This window comes from Macaca nemestrina, chromosome 16 (assembly GCF_043159975.1).
Source record: "Macaca nemestrina isolate mMacNem1 chromosome 16, mMacNem.hap1, whole genome shotgun sequence".
Lineage (NCBI taxonomy): Eukaryota > Metazoa > Chordata > Mammalia > Primates > Cercopithecidae > Macaca > Macaca nemestrina.
In genome coordinates this window covers 31362790-31384201 of record NC_092140.1, presented here as the reverse complement: position 1 = coordinate 31384201, position 21412 = coordinate 31362790, and the positions used below count along the sequence as shown (strand labels likewise).

Below are 21412 nucleotides of genomic sequence, written 5' to 3'. Positions count from 1 at the left end.
TAATAGTTTTGTCAAATAATGAATTATACTTAATTCACTATTTACCTTCAATCACTAAGATAATGGTATTTATCAACAAGGCCAATGTTTTTTTCAAGTGGCTATACAATGTTGATTTTACTGGTTTGACTGCTAATCCATCCACCCCAGTATGGTGGCTTTGTAAAATGACTATTATTTCTTATTCCCAATGAATTAAAACGTGTTAAAATATGATCTTTTAAAATTTGTTAGTTTTGGAAATTATGCATGGTATGGACTTACAAACAAGTGTGAATCAAGATGTCATTATGACCAAATCACATTTTATATAAAATTATGTGTAACAATGTCAATTATATAACAATGCAAATAAGTTGTTCTGGTATTTTTAACTGCCACTTGCTGAGAAATTTTCAGTGAAAGCTTTTATAGCACATCAATCTTATTATTCAGTGTTGATCAAGCCAGTCTCAGTCCTGTGAAGTTAAAACATATTCCATGTGCAAAAACAATATTAATGCACAAACCTGTGTTATGTGTTGCCTCAAAGGAGCATTCATAATGGTCCATTTTAGGACCCCAATAAATACTAGCTTGAAATATTGTTCCAAAACTGGATAGATGGTTTTGTAAGTGTTCTAAAATATTTTGGAAAATTATTTGGAAAAGGAAGTTGTTGGAAAAGAAAATAGTCTTGAAAAGATTGGATTAATGTTTAAATATTGAGTAGCTTTTAATTCTGAAGTCAAATATAATTTTTTAAAAATACGTATTCTAAATAAAAACTCAAGTGAGAAATAGGGCCTTTGTAAAAAACAGTGGCAAATGTGACATAGCTAAATGGTAAGATGAAATGGGAAAGTGTATCAAAGTAGATATGAAATGTAAGATTAAAATTGATTTGGTTTGGATTTGTGTCCCCACCCAGATCTCACGTCTGATTGGAGGAGGGGCCTGGTGGAAGGTGATTGGATCATGGGGTGGATTTTCCCCTTTCTGTTCTTGTGATAGTAAGTTCTCATGAAATTTGATCATTTAAGTGTGTGGCACCTCCCCGCTACCTCCCTCCTTCTCTGCCATGGTAGGATAGACTTGCTTCACCTTAACCTTGTGTCATGATAGTTTCCCGAGGCCTCCTAGCCATCCTTCCTGTACAGCCTGTGGAACTGTGAGTCAATTAAACCTCTTTTCTTCATAAATTACCCAGTCTCAGTTAGTTCTTTATAGCAGTGTGAGAATGGACTAATACAGAAATCACATGCCAGTTTATGTACTTTTAATATTTATTTTTTTGTCTATTAAAATTATTTTGTAATGCCCAGACCGTTTGTTCCCCAAAGAAGACCACCAGAGTCCAGAGTCAAAGCCAAGCGGCAAGGATCTTTTACTGCAAGTTCGAACTTGGTCCCTCCATTCCACAGCATACAAGAGGGCCCCGAACAATGCGAGTGCTTGCCTTTTATAGCCTGAGGTAAATAGGATAGTAAAGTTACAGAGGAACAAGGGAATTCTTTTGGTTACAGCATTACAATTGGTTTACATTTTAAGTTATACATTTACTAGTTTTTCTATTGGTTCCCGCGCTTTCAGTAAAACTACAAACGACTGTGTCCTTATCGGGGATTTTCCAGGTGGTGTTTGTACTGGGCTCAGGAAGTTGAGAGATATATGGTGGGATGTGTTTGTACTGGGCTCAGGAAGTTGAGAGATATATGGTGTTTGTACTGGGCTCAGGAAATTGAGAGATATATGGTGTTTGTACTGGGCTCAGGAAATTGAGAGATATATGGTGGGATGTGTTTGTACTGGGCCTGTTTGTGTTGAGCCCGGGGCTGAGGAATGTGCCTGATTTCTTTCAATTTGATAATTAGAAGCAGGAAAATAAAATAAATATTTAGACCTCTAAAAGAATTCTGAAAAGTGAACTTAAGGATGAGGAAAGAACAGCCAGAAATGTCATGCAGTCATTTGATAACACAACATTTCTTGCCACTCACAATTTTTGTTTCATTTATCTCAAATTGGCAGTGTGAGACACACACACACACACACACACACACACACACACACTACTATTTAGAGGGTTTTAGAAATTCTGAAACTATTTGTGTGTATTATAGGATTAGGCTAATAGAAAAAAATATGTATTTATAGTGTGAGGTTCCAGAATTTTTTTGTGTTGAGAAAATGTTCCATGAGGAAGAGCAAGGAAGAACCCTACTGCCTTGCAGTAGGATTACAACAATTTATATAAATTTATGATTTAAAAGATTTTAAAAGTTGAAGCATGTGAAATTGCCATTGTTCCTGTTCTGTCTGCCGAAATAACCTAGAAACAATGATATTCCATTAGCGATGAACAGCTATAGAACTCAGGTCTTAATTTCTAAGTAATATTTCTCATGAAAAGAAATAGGGGGACTTTTGTGAAATAGATGACTTCAAAGTTGGGATAGAAAAAATATGAGATAAGCCAGTCATTTGTTCTGCAGGACGTAAGAAATATATATGTATAAGTTATATATGTGTGTGTGTTTGTGTAGGTGTATGTGTGTGCATACACACACGTCCATGTAATTTATCTTCCTCCAAGATTAAACTTCTTATGCACTCAGCAGTCTAAGAACTGACTGGTAGATATTTCTCTATCTGTTGATCACAGTTATCCAGATAACACCACCTAGAGATTACAACCTTCAAATGATGTAAGATTTTGTTTTCTTTCTTTACTTGCTCTATTTAAGACATTTGACCTGCTGGCATATCACAAGAAAAAAATTTACATCCTCAAGCACAGATAATCCATATGTATAGGTAAATGCTGCATAAATAAGATCCTGGAATTTCAGAATAGAACATTCTGAAGGACTTTCTAGAACAATTGAAGAAAGAGGCTACACTAAGCTAAATTATCCTGCCTTTCCTTTCATAGGCCATAAATATTCTTTTTCTCCTATCACATGCATTTAGGGGGTTTACATATTAGAAGTTAACATGTTCTGTTGGGAGGAGAAATAACTGGAAGGAAATATGAGAAGATTTGTATTGTTATATTGCTTTTAAATCTGTGCGATATTCAGTACTGTTCCCTAAGCTTAACTAGACATTATTTTTCTTTTATGCCATAGGTTATTGCATGTGACAATTAAATCTAAAATTTGACAAATCAAATAATTTTCTTTAACCTTTATTATCCCCAAACCCAAAGGGCCAATGATATTGAGACATGGATCCTGGGACTAGAATATGTGATTCCATCTTAGTTAAATATTTAAAAAAAGGGAGGAAGAAAAGCAATGATCTCAAGTTCCCACAGCTGGGAAATGTGGAGAAGTAAATCAGACTTCCCTAGTGCATGACCAGAATACTAGAAACCTGTCCTAACTTGAGTCTCTGTGAATACCATAAGGTATAAACTACAGGTAGAAATTAACTAGACAGGGGTACAGCTTAGATAAATCATGTTATAATGATCCTCACATGGAGTAAATTACTTCCTGTTTGCAGCCTATATCTCATCCCTTCAAACCCAAGATGAGTGCTTTCTAAGACCACTGGCTATTAATATGACACCCTCGGATTTTAAAAATAATTTGTTACTAGGCTCTAGCTATTCTAAATGGAAGGATACTTTTAAAATAAATCCTTTTTATTGTACCATGTAAAGATGTATCCAAACAATTGAAATTGAAAGATACAGTTTGAGAATATCAGGAGTACACCTATGTTAATGAAAACTCTCCTAGTATAAAATCTATTTTATTATTCTGAAATATCCTTACCAAATATTCAGTCTTTGTGTACCTAAATAATTATGATAGTGGGTCTTCAGGGCAAGACACAGTTTAAATTGCTTTCAGTTTATTAAGGACAATTAATGAACATAGAAGGCAAGAAATTAATCATAATTAGGCAATTAGCAGTTGAGACAAACAGTACAATTTACCTCAAATTATCAGATGAAAGAGAAACAGTGAGATAGGGAAAAAATTATGTAGGACTAATTATTTGTGATCTGGATGACTTTTCCTATAGTACATTCTTGTAATAGGATATAACTGCAATACATAATAGAGACCAAACTTTGACAGTGACTTAAAACGTAAACATAATTTATTTTAGTTACGTGAAATTTATTTACTCCAATGTAGTAGCCTAAATTTAACCTGTAATAGCCTTTTTAAGGTTTGTCAGCAAGTTCTGTTCCAAAATGTAATCTAATACTTTGGCTCCTTCTGTCTTGTTGCTGCATCATTTTAGTGTGATGTCCACCGATGAATTTTGCAAAATGCAGCTACACTGATCATTTTCCAGGCATCTGAATTAAATAAAGAGAGAAAAGATACTCTGTTCCCTTGAAGGAAATGGCATAAAAGTTGTATATATCATTGTCCCTCAAATATAAGGCTGCCAGATTTAGCAAATAAAAATACTAGATGCTCAGTTAAATTTGAACTTCATATAAACAAATATTTTAGCAGAAATATATATAATGCAATAATGGAACATAATTATATTTAAAGTATTGGAAAATACACTATATGTGTGTGTGAATATATATATACACACACACATACACTATTTATACAGAGACTAGTATTGCAACTCCTGCTTTTTTTGTTGTTCTCCATTTGCTTGGTAGATCTTCCTCCATCCCTTTATTTTGAGCCTATGTGTGTCTCTGCATGTGAGATGGGTCTCCTGAATACAGCAAACTGATGGGTCTTGACTCTTTATCCAGTTTGCCAGTCTGTATCTTTTAATTGGACCATTTAGTCCATTTACATTTAAGGTTAATATTGTTATGTGTGAATCTGATCCTGTCATTGTGATATTAGGTGGTTATTTTGTTCATTAGTCGATGCAGTTTCTTCCTAGCATCAACGGTGTTTACATTTTGGCATGTTTTTGCAAAGGCTGGTACCGGTTGTTCCTTTCCATGTTTAGTGCTTCCTTCAGGATCTCTTGTAGGGCAGGCCTGGTGGTGACAATATCTCTAAGCATTTGCTTGTCTCTAAAGGATTTTATTTCTCCTTCACTGATGAAACTTAGTTTGGCTGGATATGAAATTCTGGGTTGCAAATTCTTTTCTTTCAGAATGTTGAATATTGGCCCCCACTCTCTTCAGGCTTGTAGAGTTTCTGCGGAGAGATATGCTGTTAGTCTGATGGGCTTCCCTTTGTGGGTAACCCAACCTTTCTCTCTAGCTGACCTTAACATTTTTTCCTTCATTTCAACTTTGGTGAATCTGACAACTATGTGTCTCGGAGTTGCTCTTCTCGAGGAGTATCTTTGTGGCATTCTCTGTATTTCCTGGATTTGAATGTTGGCCTGCCCTACTAGGTTGGGGAAGTTCTCCTGGATGATATCCTGAAGAGTGTTTTCCAATTTGGTTCCATCTTCCCCCTCACTTTCAGGCACCCCAATCAGACGTAGATTTGGTCTTTTCACATAATCCCATATTTCTTGGAGGCTTTGTTCATTTCTTTTTCCTTTTTTTTTCCTCTAGACTTCTCTTCTCACTTCATTTCATTCATTTGATCTTCAATCATTGATACTCTTTCTTCCAGTTGATCGAGTCAGTTACTGAAGCTTGTGCATTTGTCATGTATTTCTCGTGTCATGGTTTTTATCTCTGTCAGTTCGTTTATGGCCTTCTCTGCATTGATTATTCTAGTTATCCATTCTTCCATTCTCTTTTCAAGATTTATAGTTTCTTTGCGCTGGGTGCGTAGTTCCTCCTTTAGCTCTGAGAAGTTGGATTGACTGACGCCTTCTTCTCTCAACTCTTCAAAGTCATTCTCCATCCAGCTTTGATCCGTTGCTGGTGATGAGCTGCGTTCCTTTGGAGCGGGAGATGCGCTCTGATTTTTTGAATTTTTTGAATTTCCAGCTTTTCTGCCCTGCTTTTTCACCATCTTTGTGGTTTTATCTGCCTTTGGTCTTTGATGATGGTGATGTACTGATGGGGTTTTGGTGTGGGTGTCCTTTCTGTTTGTTAGTTTTCCTTCTAACAGTCAGGACCCTCAGCTGTAGGTCTGTTGGAGATTTCTTGAGGTCCACTCCAGACCCTGTTTGCCTGGGTATCTGCTGCGGAGGCTGCAGAGGATAGAATATTGCTGAACAGCGAGTGCTGCTGTCTGATTCTTGCTCTGGAAGCTTCGTCTCAGGGGTGTACCCTGCCGTGTGAGGTGTGAGGCGTCGATCTGCACCTAGTGGGGGATGTCCCCCAGTTAGGCTACTCAGGGGTCAGGGACCCGCTTGAGCAGGCAGACTGTCCGTTCTCAGATCTCAGCCTCCATGCTGGGAGATCCACTGCTCTCTTCAAAGCTGTCAGACAGGGTCATTAACATCTGCAGAGGTTTCTGCTCCTTTTTTTTTTTTTTGCTATGCTCTGTCCCCAGAGGTGGAGTCTACAGAGACAGGCAGGCCTCCTTGAGCTGTGTTGGGCTCCACCCAGTTCGAGCTTCCCAGAGACTTTCTTTACCTACTTAAGTCTCAGCAATGGCAGGCGCCCTTCCCCCAGCCTCACTGCTGTCTTGCATTTAGATCTCAGACTGCTGTGCTAGCGATGAGGGAGACTCCGTGGGCGTGGGACCCTCCAGGCCAGGTGTGGGATATAATCTCTTGGTGTGCTGTTTGCTAAGACCCTTGGTAAAGCGCAGTATTAGGGTGGGAGTTACCCGATTTTCCAGGTGTTGTGTGTCTCAGTTTCTAAAGGGATTCCCTTCCCCCTTGCACTACCCTGGTGAGGTGATGCCTCACTGTGCTTCAGCTATCACTGATCGGGCTGCACCAGCTGACCAGCACCGCTTGTCCAGCACTCCCCAGTGAGATGAACCAGTACCTCCGTTGAAAATGCAGAAATCACGTGTCTTCTGTTTCACTCGCACTGGGAGCTGGAGGCTGGAGCTGTTCCTATTCAGCCACCTTGCTCACAGCCCCTATAATGGCTACATTCTTAAAACAATATTTAATTTATAAAGAAATTTATAAGGAAAAAAGTATTCTTTACTGAAGACTAACTGAGGTAATAAAATTTCTCTATATATGTATACATAGGTTATTTTACTTAACCCAATATTGTTAAAAAGATACCAGTATTGAAACCGAGGCTGAAATAGTTTTCATTTCAAACTTATTATTAGAAATTCTTCATTCTCTGTATTCACATATCATCTTTTCTAGAATCACGTGTAGAATATGAGCTTACACACTGGCCACAAATATTTTTCTGCAAGCACAGTTTTTAAATCAAATATCAATAAAGTAATCAGTTTTATTATATTTTGTAATTCCAGAAAATTTCTAACCTCAGGAAAGTATTTTATAACCAAAGAATAATTTGAGTCAATGAAGAAATGAAAGGGGAGATAAGAGAAAAATTACCTATAGTATATAATAAATACCCTAAATAGGTAGATACAACCCAACTCATATTTGGAGACTACAACTATTGAGCATAGATGTTAAAAGTTAGATGATCATTACTGTTGCTGCACTCTATTCATTAGAAACAAGTCACTAGGTCAAAGCTCAAGCTAAAGGGAGGAGATGGAAGGGCGATTACAAAGGAGTTGTAAACTTCTGAGATAGAGGCATAGGTTTATTATCGGGATTGTATTAACAATTCATACGTGTTAAGGTTGAGACTTTGCAATTTTTTTATCCATCACCTCAAGCATTTATCCTTTGTGTTACAAGCAATTACACACTTATTTTTAAACATACAATTAAATCATTTTGGCTATCGTCACCCTGTTGTGCTAGCCAACAATAGATCTTATTCATTCACATTTTTCCAATTTTATACTGTAAGTACGTGCCAATTGTGTGGCAATTAAACTTCAATAAAGCTGTTTAATTATACAGAGAGAGAAAGAGAGACAGAGACAGAGAGAGATAGAGAGAGAGAAAAAACAGTTTACTTTTCATTAATTGCATCTTATATTTCATTTTGTTCAACATCCACATTTCTGGAATATTTCCTAATGAGTTCTATGTTAGCTTTTTTTTCCCACTCCTTTGGCTCTCTTATTCCTTTGAATTTTCAGATACATTTTGTTTCTGTAACAAGCTGTCACTTGGCCCATGTTTAAGTTGTTATATTTGAAGTTTCTATCTCTAATTATATGTAACTGCGGAAAACTTGACACATTTCTAAATACATTGAAAAGATAAAGGATAGACTATTAATGAGGTGGATATTATTATGATGTAATGTTAATTACAAAGGAAACAGATTCTTAAAGCAAAACTTATTAAGCATTGTATGACTCATGTGTTTAAGACAATTTAAACGTTTTAGTAAACATTTTCCCCCAAAATTTAGTCAAATGTGACCAGACTTTGATTTTACATAACTCTTCAAATGTTACAATGTTGTTCTTGCAATGCTTTACTAGCACAGTTAAGCCACAACATTCATTTGAATTATCCAGGTAATCTAACTAATTTATTTCTGAAAAGTAGAGTAGTATAAAGCTTATGTGATTTATCTGAAAATTACACATCATTATTAGAAATAACACTATTTTGCTATTATTCAATTATTCACACATTTTGTGAATTATCATTTATATACTAATAGGCGTTTTAGTATGATCAATAACAAAGAAAAAGTAAAAAGTATTCCCCTTGCTTTACAGCCTTTTCTGTGAGTGTCAGTCCATTTATAAATAAATTATATTTTAGACACTGGATATACAACAATGAAAAAAGAAACAAGGTTTATACTCACATGGTGGGCATAATTTATAGACATATATTCCATAGTTTTCAAAATGTTTCATATTACCATTCGTTTAACTTTTAAATGTCCATGTAAGTCTATTATTTTAGATTTGACAATGAGAAAACTGTAATATTAATATTTCTGAACTCTGTCCCTCATTAAAAGTTCATTAAAGATGATTTCACATAACAGAAAGAAAAAGAAAAGAACAAGTCAAATATCATTCATGGTTATTATCAAATAAAAAAAGGAAAATAGCAAAGTCCATTTCCATATAAATGCTTTATAGCAAAAAGAAGAAAAAAGTTAAAATAATATTATAATAAAATTATTAATAAATGCAAAAACAAATATTAATAAGAATTAGAGAAGCATTGAAATGAGGTGATAAATGAAAATATAAATAGAAGCAACAAAATATAATATTTTAAAATATAAACTAGATTGTAAGTACTGAGAGAAAATATAATAATGCCTTAAAGTTAACACTTTAAATATGAGATAAAAAGAATAATTAAAAATAAACGTAAAAATAAATGAAGAAATAGATAAAATGAGGATTGAGTACAAAGTGGCAAACATTAATCAGAGACAAAAGTAATACACATGAATAATAAGAGTTCCCGAAAAAGAAAACTAAAGAAAGTAAACTGAGTAAAGGGTGAAAAAACTCTAAAATCTATAATTTAAGAACAGCTTGCTAAAGTTAAAAAAAAGTTATAATTGCATTTTGAAAATCCATGCTATGTGTCAAAGAAAGAAAATATAATTAACAGCTAAAGAAAAAATGTATTGTTTATAAGGAGGATGAATTAGTTTATCAGATCTTTTTACAGCCTTGCTTTATCACAAAAGTAGGGTAACACATTTAAGATGCTCAAGGAAAACAGTGTGAGTCGAGTATTTTGTAGACAGCAAAACTAAATATCAATATATAATAGGTATAAACAAAATGATATCAGCATAAAGAAGCTCAGCAAATACTTCTTCATTTTCCATTTCTACCAAAATTGCAAGGAATGAGCTCCAGACAATCAAAATGATGGGAAAGATATCTGTATAAGGACTATAGGTGACAATAAAATTTAGCTTTCTGTAGGAACAACACAGTGTACTAAGAGGGAGACAGTATATAATATAATAGCTATATGTGTTGCCAATACAAGTATAGTGTCGCTATTCAAAAATGAAAGAAGAAATTAGGTCATCATATGCCAACATTTTAATATTTATGATAATTACATTGGTGGAGGCATTAATATGATATTTGAGATATTTTTTCTTATCTATTAGCATAATAAATACAAGTGTATCTGTACTATGAATTATATATATATTTCTATACAATATATACTTATACATATAAAATATTTCATAGCTTTTTCCTCTGAAAAGATTTAAAAACAATGATCAATTCAGTAGCAATAATGATCCCTAACCCTAAAGTTATATACTTAAAATAATACCATTTATGACTTTCAGTGACTGTATATCAGAGACAGGAAATATATGAGATTGACCTGGAATATCTTGTAAAAATAGATAGCATAAAACTGTCAAACATTATAAGAGTCATGGGCTCAGGATTCAACCTAGAGGCTCCTACTGGCATAAGATAGAATGATTTCAGCTTCAAAAAAAAAAATTATTTATTTCAATGAAACCAATCAATAATGGTTGTATTTATGATTTTGTTATGATGAAACAAAATAAATTGTCTTTTTTAGAGGATAACAAGAAGTCATTCATTATGTGGTAAATTCATTATGTGGTAAAGCAAAATAATCAAGCATTATGCTTGTTTTTCTAGTTGTACTACACCACTGAATTAGCAAATAGTAGATGAGGATGTGTCCTTTTATAAAGGCAATCCAAACAATAAATGAAAAATAATGATGGGATTAGAGTATTACCACTTTTGCAAATCCCAGAAATGGATAGCTTATAGGCATTAAGCATCAATGACTGCTAAAATCAAAATGAGAGGAAACCAGCCATTATGTTCCCTATATATGCTTGCCAACACCATCCATAGTCTCGCCAAAAGGATCAAATCAGAGTCTGATCTAATCTTTGTATACATCTGCCAAGTTGCAAGAAATTCAGAGTGTAGAAATACATGTAGAATTACACAAATATTATAAAATCAGCAAAGCCCAGAGTTTGGCAAACTTTACAGGTTGAACAAAATTGCCACACTTTTCCAGATATACATTTTAAGAATATAGGAAGGATAAAAGGAAAGCCTATAGATTGAAAGTGATATAAAGTTATATTAATATTTTTAATGAGCATGACTAAACTCTAATGTCTAAAGAAGCAAATTTATGCGACAAGAAAAATACTAGAGAGTGCTAAAAAGTCCAGATAATTGTCACTTGCTGGAAAAGGGAGAAATCTGTGATTTGTGTGGCTTTTAGGAAAGGACCTCATAAGTGGCTCACAAAACTCTTTTCCTTGACCTAGTGATAGTTGCCTTATAATATATTTGAATTGTGTGGTTTTACTTTCCTGTGTTTTATTTTTGATTAACTGATTTTAAGTTGTTTGGGAACTGAGTGCTGAAAAAAATATTTTTAAAAAACTAGGTAGATTTCTCTGGCTTTTTAATGGTTTCATGAAAACAAAAACAAAAACAAACAAAAACAAACACCTGGGAAAACTTAACAGGAATTAAAAGCAGTAAGGCAGTGTGGCAGTCTGGAGTAGAATTGGTGAGCATATCATATCTGGGAAATATTAACTTGGATAAAGTTCACAGAAAAAGTAACAGAACACATTTATATGCATAATCTTCAAGTACATGGACACATCGATGTATTTTTATATACAAAGTGAGCCTGAGGAAAATATGTGCCATGAATATGAAGATGCACCTGGAGTAAGAACTTCCTTTACATTAGCAGCATCTTCAATGTGTGTGTGTGTGTGTGTATGTTTTAAAGCAACACTTCACGGATATAATTCATGGGAATTATTTCAGAATTGACTTTTCTGAACATACTGGAGAGGATGCGGGTGAGATAATCTTGTTCCAAATATGTATACAGTTATGGATCAAAGCTAAGTCTTTCAAATGCAACAATATGGATTCAGGGTTCCCATGGGGATATTCTCTGATTTTTCTTTTGCATTCCAATAATTAGTTTATTTTGAATCCAAACCTCACCAGGATTTACAACTTTTCAAATAAATTATGCTCCCAGAAACCTATACTTTCTCATTAGCAAGGTTTTGAATTCTGCTTTATATTAGGTTCGTGGTATCTGTAATCCATATATTTTCTCTCAAGAATATTTACACTGTTTCCATTGTATTTCCTATTAGAGCTTTAGTGGTTTTCTAAATTCATCATGAGCATATGTGCCACGGAAATGCTTTTTATTCAGAAAATGCCTAAAAAGGCAGATGAACAGATATCTATGAAAAAAATCTAAAAACATCTCACAATTTCACCATATGTCAAGGGCGTTAAAGTGAGAAATACAGTAGAGGAAGAAAATGCATTTGATGATACAAAGAGTATGTAACAGAAGACTGAGTTTGACTAATACAGTGCCAGGATTTTGAGATGTCCAAGAAGAATTTGAGATAATTTATTAAACAGTAAAACTTTTGTTCTGAGAAAATTTCTACATTAGAGATACCTATAGATCAGTATTAAAATCAATACATGGAATATGTTTCTCTTCTCTTATTCAAATATCAACTTATAACAGAAGAAATACCAATTTGATATCTAAGAAATATCTAATATATTTTTTCTAATTAAAGACAAATAAATGAATAAATAAAAATCAAGTGAAATATTTAATTTGCATATAATAAGGGAATTAACACCAGCATCTAAGGTTATGTCAATCTGTAGGAGATTAATTCTTTCTCACCGGAATTTGTTTCCATGACGTACTCAAGCCATTTATCAGGCCCGGATATTCCACTTTCCAGTATAAGCCTTCAAATACAAAAACATGAACTGTACCACCCCACTTATGTTGCATGGATATTCTCTTGCTTACTTTTATTCAAATCCCTTCCTAAACTTGTTGAGCAGTATATCCACATAGTTCTTGATCATAACAATCATGAAAAATAGTTGTTTTATAATATAGCTTTTTATTTCCCAGTATTACCAGATGAGGGAAAATGCCATCTTGAATTCTAATCCGTAAAACACATGATTCTTATTACAATGCCTCGTATGGAATATTTTTTACATTCCATAAAGACAATTTCACACATTAAAAATCAGCCTACATTGTTTAAATATAGTTTCATTTGTAACTGACAAAATATAGCTTCATAACCTAAAGTAAATCAAGTGTAATTTATCTATTCACTTACACAAATGATGGTATTTTAAGTCACCGAAGATTAGAAAATCAACTATGTATATGTGCGTGTGTGTGTTCACATGAACTCCACGCCTTTTCCCTCAGTCTTTTCACCTGAAATTTGAATCCAGTGATGACCTTGGCCTGTAAGAACAGGCCAAATTAAATTCCTAGCCCACTACCGAATGGGCAGTAAATACACTAGTGGCTTTATACTTCTCCAGCCGGTAAGAGGACCAACAGCCACTATGAAAAATAGTACGGTGATTCCTCACAAAAGCAAAAATAGGACTACCATGTGATCCAGCGACCCTATTGCTGAGTGTACATCCAAAAGAAGGGAAATCAGTGTATCAAAGAGATATCTATATCTCCATGTTTACCGCAGCACTATTCAAAATAGGAAACACGTGGAATGAAACTAAGTGCTTATCAACAGATGAATGGATAAAAAAAACATGATACATATACACACGGAATATTTTCAGCCATAAAAGAAAATAAAATGCTACCATTTGCAGCAACATGGATAGAACTGGAGGATATTATGTTAAGTAAAATAAAGGCACAGAAAGACAAATATCACATATTCTCACTTAATTTATGATCTCTGGAGCTAGTAAACAGAATGGTTACAGAGGCTGAGAAAAGTAGTAGGGAGGAGTTTTAGTTAATAGGAACAAAAATACAGTTAGTAAGAATAAGATGTAGTGTTTGGTAGCACAATAGGGTGACTGTAATTAAAAACAATTTATTGTATATTTCAAAAGAGCTGGAAGAGAGGATTTGAAATGTTTCCAATACAAATAAATGATAAATGTTTGCAGTGATGGATATTTGATTACCCAGATTTGATCATTACACATTGTATGCTCATATCAAAGAAATCACACATACCCCATAAATATGTAAAAATATTATGCAATGATAAAAATTAAAAATAAAAGTGAATGAATGATTTATCCTGTGCTCTCTTCCTTTCTGAATCTTTCAGTACCAATCACTGATAATAACAGTAACCCATAATAAACAGAGGTGACTGTGTAAGCATAAATTTGTAATAATTCCTATCATGACTTGCCTATTTTTAAAATTCTGAGCTCCAAGTATTCCCCACGTCATCTCCCTCCCCCCACATAAAACACACACACAAACACACACACACATGCATGCACGCACACACACACACACACACACACACACACACAATCATGAGACCAACATGTTAGCTGGTGTCTGCAAATTTTACTATTTCTTGCCAACCCACTTCCTTAGGACTGCAACGCTTCCCCATTACTCAGGTTTATTAAAGTCTATCATACATAAAAATGTCTGTCTATTTATGCAGACTTTTGCCATATTCTCAATTCTCCCAACAGCAAGGATTTCCACCTGCTGTGTGAGATAGGTAGACAACTCTTGCTGGCAAGGTCTAGAACCTGGGAATGGTACTGCCCTCTTTGATACTATGCATGGACCACACAGCCTTTTGCTGCTGGAAAAAAAAAGTTTGTGTGTGTTTTCTTCTGGTCATCTGTTTACTGACTGTTGCTGGTACATTAATTCTTCATTTCTTTGCTTTCAGAGATCAGTCATGAAAAGTACATGGTGTACAAGGAGTTGATTCTGAGAGTAAGAGCGGAGGGATGACTGATGAAGACTCCTGAATGGAACAAAGCATAAACAAAGGTGCAGGGAACCCTTTGTTTTAGTAACTTCACAGTTTTAGTAATTGGCCAATAAGATTATTTCCAATCAGGTTTTGGATTGTTGTTCTATGTGTTAGAATTTCTTACCATAGGCACAGTACTATTTTACTGAGGTCTTATGTAAAAATATACAATTCAATGAAATAGCATCACTAAGAAATATGTTTCTCTTTCAAGAAGGTCTATTTAGTAAAATATCTATAAAAAAGGTATTTTAAAATACTAAAGGCTTATAAAATAGATTTGTAGACAAATATTAAATAAAAATTTAAGAAAAGCCACACTGTTTAAAATATATCTTAATATAATCTTTTTTTCTGAGACTTTTATGTCATGTGACCCCAGTTATGGCCTTAACAATGACTGCTTTATTTATTTCAATTTTTAAAATACTATGTTTACCCTAAATAAAAGATAGATGATTCTATTAACTCTGGTTTGGATTCACATAAACTAATATATCATTATTAGTAGCAGTCATTTCAAATTAGTAATTTAAGGTGTATACAATTATAAAATTGTAATGCTTACAAAACTCATTTCTTAGAATTTCTGGTTCTATCTCCAAGTATGTTTTGTCTCAGTAGATTAATTTTACAGTGTTAATAAAAGACAAAGGAAAGGAAAACAAGAAAGAATACATGTTTCCTTTTTACAAATTGGGCTCCATATTTTTTCATATTAAAATGTATTGTCATTCAATGAGAATTGAACAAATCCTGCAGTTAACATTGAGATGGAGTGTATCTGTGTTTTACTAAATTAAATAAGCATGGTAATAAAACTTTATTTCAGTCTTATTAAAATCCTAATTCCATTACTGTCATATGTAGGTTTTAAATTAGGAAATAAGAATGTTTTAAATTAAGAGAAACAAAAGATAAATCACTATTATTCAAAATGGTAAATTTGGCAATATGGAACAATGTAACTTGTCATCTTCCCACTTCAACTTTTTCCCACATAATATTTCTAACTTATCTAGAGTTGCACCAATCTCTCTGATGCTGGTTTTTGACATTTCTTTAAAGGATGTTCAATAGGTACCATCAAAAAGAAAATGTTTCTTTGCACTATATATTTTAAAACATCTCAAATTTGTAATTATAGAACTCATTTGGATAGCAATAGATAGTTATCATGATTCAATTTTTCTACTTTTTAGTCTCATAATTTATTTCACTGCAAACTACATTAAAGACCATTAATAGGAATGTAGGCCTTAATAATGTCTCCATAACTACTTCAGGCTCTGTAGTAGATTGTTACATAATATGTCTCAAATAATCATGCCTTTCTGATTTCAAGTGTTTGTGGAGGTCCCTCTTTTATTAATTTTGGACTTCACCATTTGGCTTGCTTTGGCTGATGGGAAGATATGCTAAAGAGAAAAACATTTTAAAAAACAGACTTTTCTGCCACTGTGTGATAAAGGCAAGACTAGCCTGCTAGAGGCACAAGGCCCAGCGGGAGACCCTGTCTTAGACCATCCACCCTCTTTTTTTTTTTAAGAGATGGGGTCTCACTTCTTGCCAAGGCTGGAGTGCAGCGGCATGATCCCAGCTCTCTGCACCCTCAAACTTCTGGGCTTAAGCAATCCTCCCACCTCAGGCTCCTCCCAAGCAGTTAGTACTCTGGGCACAAACCAGCACACCCAGCTTTATTGACCATTAAATGACCACAGCCACATAGATACGTCAGGTGAGGCTAGAAGAGTAATTCCACATCTGAGCATAGGCCCACGTGTTGACCCAGAAAAAGTCACGAGCAATTAAAATAACTGTTGTTTTTAGATACCAAGTTTTAAAGTGGTTCATTATACATTCATCAGTAAATATTCCGTGGTCGCTTTTGTAGTAGGTGGTATAAAAACTCCATATTGCTATAAAAAATTTCTAAATTTACTCATTTCATTTTTCTTTTATTTCTTTGAAGAACCTTAGCTCAAAATTTATCTTCATGTTATAAAATTAATTGTGCAAAAAGCAAAATATAAAATTATATAACCACATGTTTGGTGTGTGCATGTGAAGACTAAATGTATTACATTAAAACCCCTGTTCTCTATCATGCCTTGATTCTGTTTTAATTATAATCATATATTCATTAAATATACTCCCTTAGGTAGTTATTAGTCATCTAATATATGCAACATTTTTCTTCTAATTTTCTTGTGATAACTTCATCAGCAATCCCAGTTCCAAAAAACTTTGAGTATCTCTATTTTTCATTAGAGAGTATGAGCCTTGAGAGAAAATTGACCTAGTACCTAGAAAATTCCCTGGTACATAGAAATTATTCAAAAAATATTTATTGAGAAACAACAACAAAAAATACCAGTAGTAAAATTTATATTTTATGGTTCTTGCTACTTTTACAGTATATTTGTGTGTTTTAAGCCACTATACTCTAAAAATGAGAAAGAAAGAAAAAAAGCGAGGAGGAAGCTAGGGAAAGGACTGGCATAATCCAAAAGGCCTGTGTGGTTTTAATAAAATAGCAAGGAAAAGAGAATTTAGGACACCTGCATTCTCCCCTGGTGAGAGGAAAAAAAAACTCAAATAATATAAGAAATATTAAAAAGGAAAAATTACTATTAATTTTTGAAGCTAATTATAAATATTGAATAAAATAATACATAGAAAGAAGAAAGCTGGTTTACATTGAAGCCTGAAGATGGTGGTTTAAAAATGAAAGATGTGTTTGCTTCCTTTAATTATAAATATATCAAAAGAATAAGCTAAACTAACAGTAATCATATTATTAATTTGAAAATTTAGCTTAACTTTAAAATTTGTCACATACATTTACAGAAACCTGCATCATGGTATCAGTAATGAGCTATTTAATTCAAGTGATGAAATGTAATATCTTGTGTACCTACAAAGCATCACATAAATTTATGCTAAGAAGGTGTTTATATATATATATATTTTCTATTGCAGCTGTAATAAATGACAGTAAATTTAGTGGCTTAAACATACACAAATGTAGTCTCTTATAATTCTGGAAGTCAGAACTCTTCCTTCTGGAGGCTGTAAATAGAATTAGTTTCCATGCTCTTTCTACTTCTAGATGGATACCTGCATTCCTTGGCTGGTGGTCACATCCTCCATTTTTGAAGACAGCAGTGTAGCATCTTTCCTTCCATGTGTGTTTGTGTGTGTGTGTGTGTGTGGTTTTCATTGCTGTGTTGCATTTTCACTAACTCTCATGCTCTTACCTCCCTCTTACAAACATCCTTGTATTCACCTTGGGCTGACTCAAATAATCCAGGTATCTACTCATCTCAAAATCCTTAGCTTAGTCACATTTCCATTGTGCCCTTGGCCATGTAAAGTGACATATTCAGAGGTTCTGGGGCTTAGGAATTAGTTATCTTATCAGGGCCATTATTCTATCACTCACAGATACTCTGCTTCAATAAATATCCCTATATAAGTTTACTAAACACTTAAATATTCTGGATAATAAAATATTTCATAGGATTAAACTAGGAATAGTTGAGCACCAGTCATAATGATCTAGAGACCAAAGCTTTTAAATCCATATTTAGGAAGAAAGGAAACCCAGCTACCCCAGCTGAATGGCTGTGGGTGAGTAACTTAGAATTCATCAACATCTGCTTTCATATCTTTGAAATCATCATAAGAATTTTAAGTTGAAACAGACAAATTGCCAATGTTTTCTTTTTGCTTAGGAAATAGCAATTTTATATGCTTTACACTCTTGTAATAACCAAATAAAAAATATATAAAATAGAATTAGCAACATGCTTGACAAATGGTCAATATGCCATATGCTAGTTTCCACAATGTTATATAAAGCTGATATATTTATTATAAAATGAAAGACATCTAACTCTTCAGCCACAGAAGAGATGCTCAGAAGCCGTGCAAAAACATAGCACAGATAGTCTGGAGAGAAAGAAGACATCAAATAAATCTTAGAGGCTATTGCTGGTATATAAGGGGCCTTAAGGAGAAGGCAAATACAAAGGAGCAGTGGAGGGAGGGGGTCCATAAATATTTGCACATTTGTCCTACACTTTATGAAAATGTTTAGCTTGGATTAACTTTATTTTAGGGTATATTTTTCATGCATCATTTCATCATGGCCAACTTAGTGCCACTAAAGAACCAGGAGGGTGTTCAGGCATGGTAGCTCATGCCTGTAATCCCAGCACTTCAGGAGGCTGAGGAAGGCGGATTACGAGGTTAGGAGTTCAAGACCAGCCTGGCTAACATAGTGAAACCTTGTCTCTACTAAAAGTACAAAAAATGTGTCAGGCATGGTGTTGCGTGCCTGTAGTCCCAGCTACTTGGGTGGCTGAGGCAGGAGCATTGTTTGAACCCAGGAGGCAGAGGGTGCAGTGACCTGAGATTGCGCCACTGCACTCCAGCCTGGGTGACAGAGCAAGACTCCATCTCAAAAAAAAAAAGAAAAAAAGAAAAAAACAACCAGCAGGGTACACACAAAAATATAACCTCTCTGCTTTCCTTATAACTTTGCCAGATTCTTGGTAATATTCCATATTCAGATGCTATTATTAAAGACCATTTACAAATTTTAACCTAAGGTGGTAAGCAAAAGTATATTGATCCTTTCATAAAGGTTGTGTTCAGTGTACTCTAAAATTTGTGTTACTTCTTTATTCAGGTCTGGGCAATGTAATATATTCTAGCAAGAGTGCATATATTTTATTTCCCTCATACCTCAATGAAGACGCTGAATTAGTTAAATTATTTCTAGTGGTACCTGTTTTTCAAAATCTAGAAATCAGCTTTAGTTAGATAATTGTGGAAATTTTCAATGAAGCTTCATTGATAATAATCTTTTTTTGTCTGAAATTGTTTAAACACTGGTGCTTTTAGTGAAACTCATTTTCATCTAAATTTAGCATTATGTTTACTAGTATTAACCATGTGATATATTTATTGCATTTACTTAGCTTTACAAAATTTTACAAAAACATATTTTAATCTTTTAGTTGGAATGCTAAATTATGGTAGAAAATGATAATGATAACAAAATGTATTAAGTACTTACTTGTTTCATGCATTTTTCAAAGTATATAATTTTACTTAATTTATTTTTTATTTCAACTTTATGTTGTGGAGTCTATTAATTTTCTCATTTTTCAGATAATAAGACATAGAGAAATATATTATAATTACCCAGAATCACATAAGCTTTGCAGCCTCAGACCCTGAAATGTTAAAAACAAGAGGCTTGGAAAAAGCTTTAAAAGAAGTTGGAGAGAAGGAATTAAATAAGTGTCACTGATTGCACAATGTGTAATACAGGTTGGTTGGGTAATAAAGAATAATTTCAGAAAAAATATCAAACTTATAGAGAAAAATAAATGGGTTAGCAATTATTTTGTTTTGCTATATAAAATATTCTTATACACTTTGGGGAGTAGTTTAATTCAAGTTGATATCAAACTATATAGTGAAGAAGAAATGTAGCAAAATTAAAGTCATATATCTAGACATTTTAGGTAATAAAAATGTGTTTAAATGTATTTTAACAAACATTTCATTGAATAAAGTAAATTTGCATAGTAATTAATTAAAATAATGTCAAAAAAGCAGAGTTTCATAAAAACTATGAAAATAAAAGTTCACATGATGTAATAATCTTCAGGCTTTAATAAATTTATCAATATTTAACCCCTATAGATATGAATTTTAAAATATAATATGAAACTAAAGTTTACTGAAAGTACTGTTTTATAATATCAATGTTCAGAGTAATTGATTGTTAATCTAAAGCTTAAAATTATTTAGAAGGTTACAGCTTTTGGTTTTATATGCAACTGATATCGTTTGGCTGTGTCCCTACCCAAATCTCATCTTGAATTGTAGTTCCCTGAATCCCCAGGTGTTGTAAGAGGGACCAGATGGAAATAAGTGGGTCATGGGGCACTTTCCCCCATCCTGTTCTCATGATGCTAAGTTGGTTCTCATGTGATCTGATGGTTTTATAGGGGGCTTCCGTTTTAACTGCACACTCACTTCTCCTTTCTGCAGCCATGTGAAGAAGAATATGTTTGCTTCCTCCTCTGCCATGATTGCAAGTTTCCTAAGGCCTCCCTAGCCATGCTGAACTGTGAGTTAATTAAACCTCTTTCCTTTATAAATTACTCAGTCTTCGGTATGTCTTTATTGGCAGTGTGAGGATGAACTATATACAGTGATGTGTTGCAAAATTAAACAAAACTTTAAAAAAATGTTGCCGGACCATAAGATTAAAAGTTCCTTTCATTATTATGAAGTGACTATATTTCTTTCTAACTGATACCCTCTTCCTAAGGAATCCAAATCCACTGTATAGAAGAATAATTCATCTAAATTAGAAAAGTTTCAATGATCCAGTAGGTCTTTTCAGGTAACAGTCTCTACTTGGGTGACGGAGCTAAAATATGGTTCTTCAGTGACTTACCATCTCTCCTCATTCCTCTCCAAAACAGAATCAGGAATGAAGTTGAAGTTTAGGTAACTTTGTGACAGTGAAATGTAGGGAAATGGGAAAACTGGATACTTGAATGAACATGAAATCTCTTACTGCCTCTGAAATATAATTTGTTATGAATTACCTGCTTGTTTCACTTGGCCCCAATTGTTTAAGTTCAACGATTCTATCTACTT

At 33.7% G+C, this 21412-nt stretch overlaps 1 long non-coding RNA gene across 1 annotated transcript in view; it reads left to right on the top strand.

The window, feature by feature from the left end:
* Positions 1 to 20868, top strand: part of LOC139359209 (uncharacterized) — a 68415-nt gene extending 47547 nt beyond the window's left edge. Inside the window, exons 2-3 of the long non-coding RNA XR_011615120.1 lie at positions 14636 to 14739; positions 20795 to 20868. This is a non-coding gene — a long non-coding RNA (uncharacterized lncRNA). The remainder of the gene's footprint in view (positions 1 to 14635; positions 14740 to 20794) is intronic.
* The last annotated feature ends 544 nt before the right edge of the window (positions 20869 to 21412 follow it).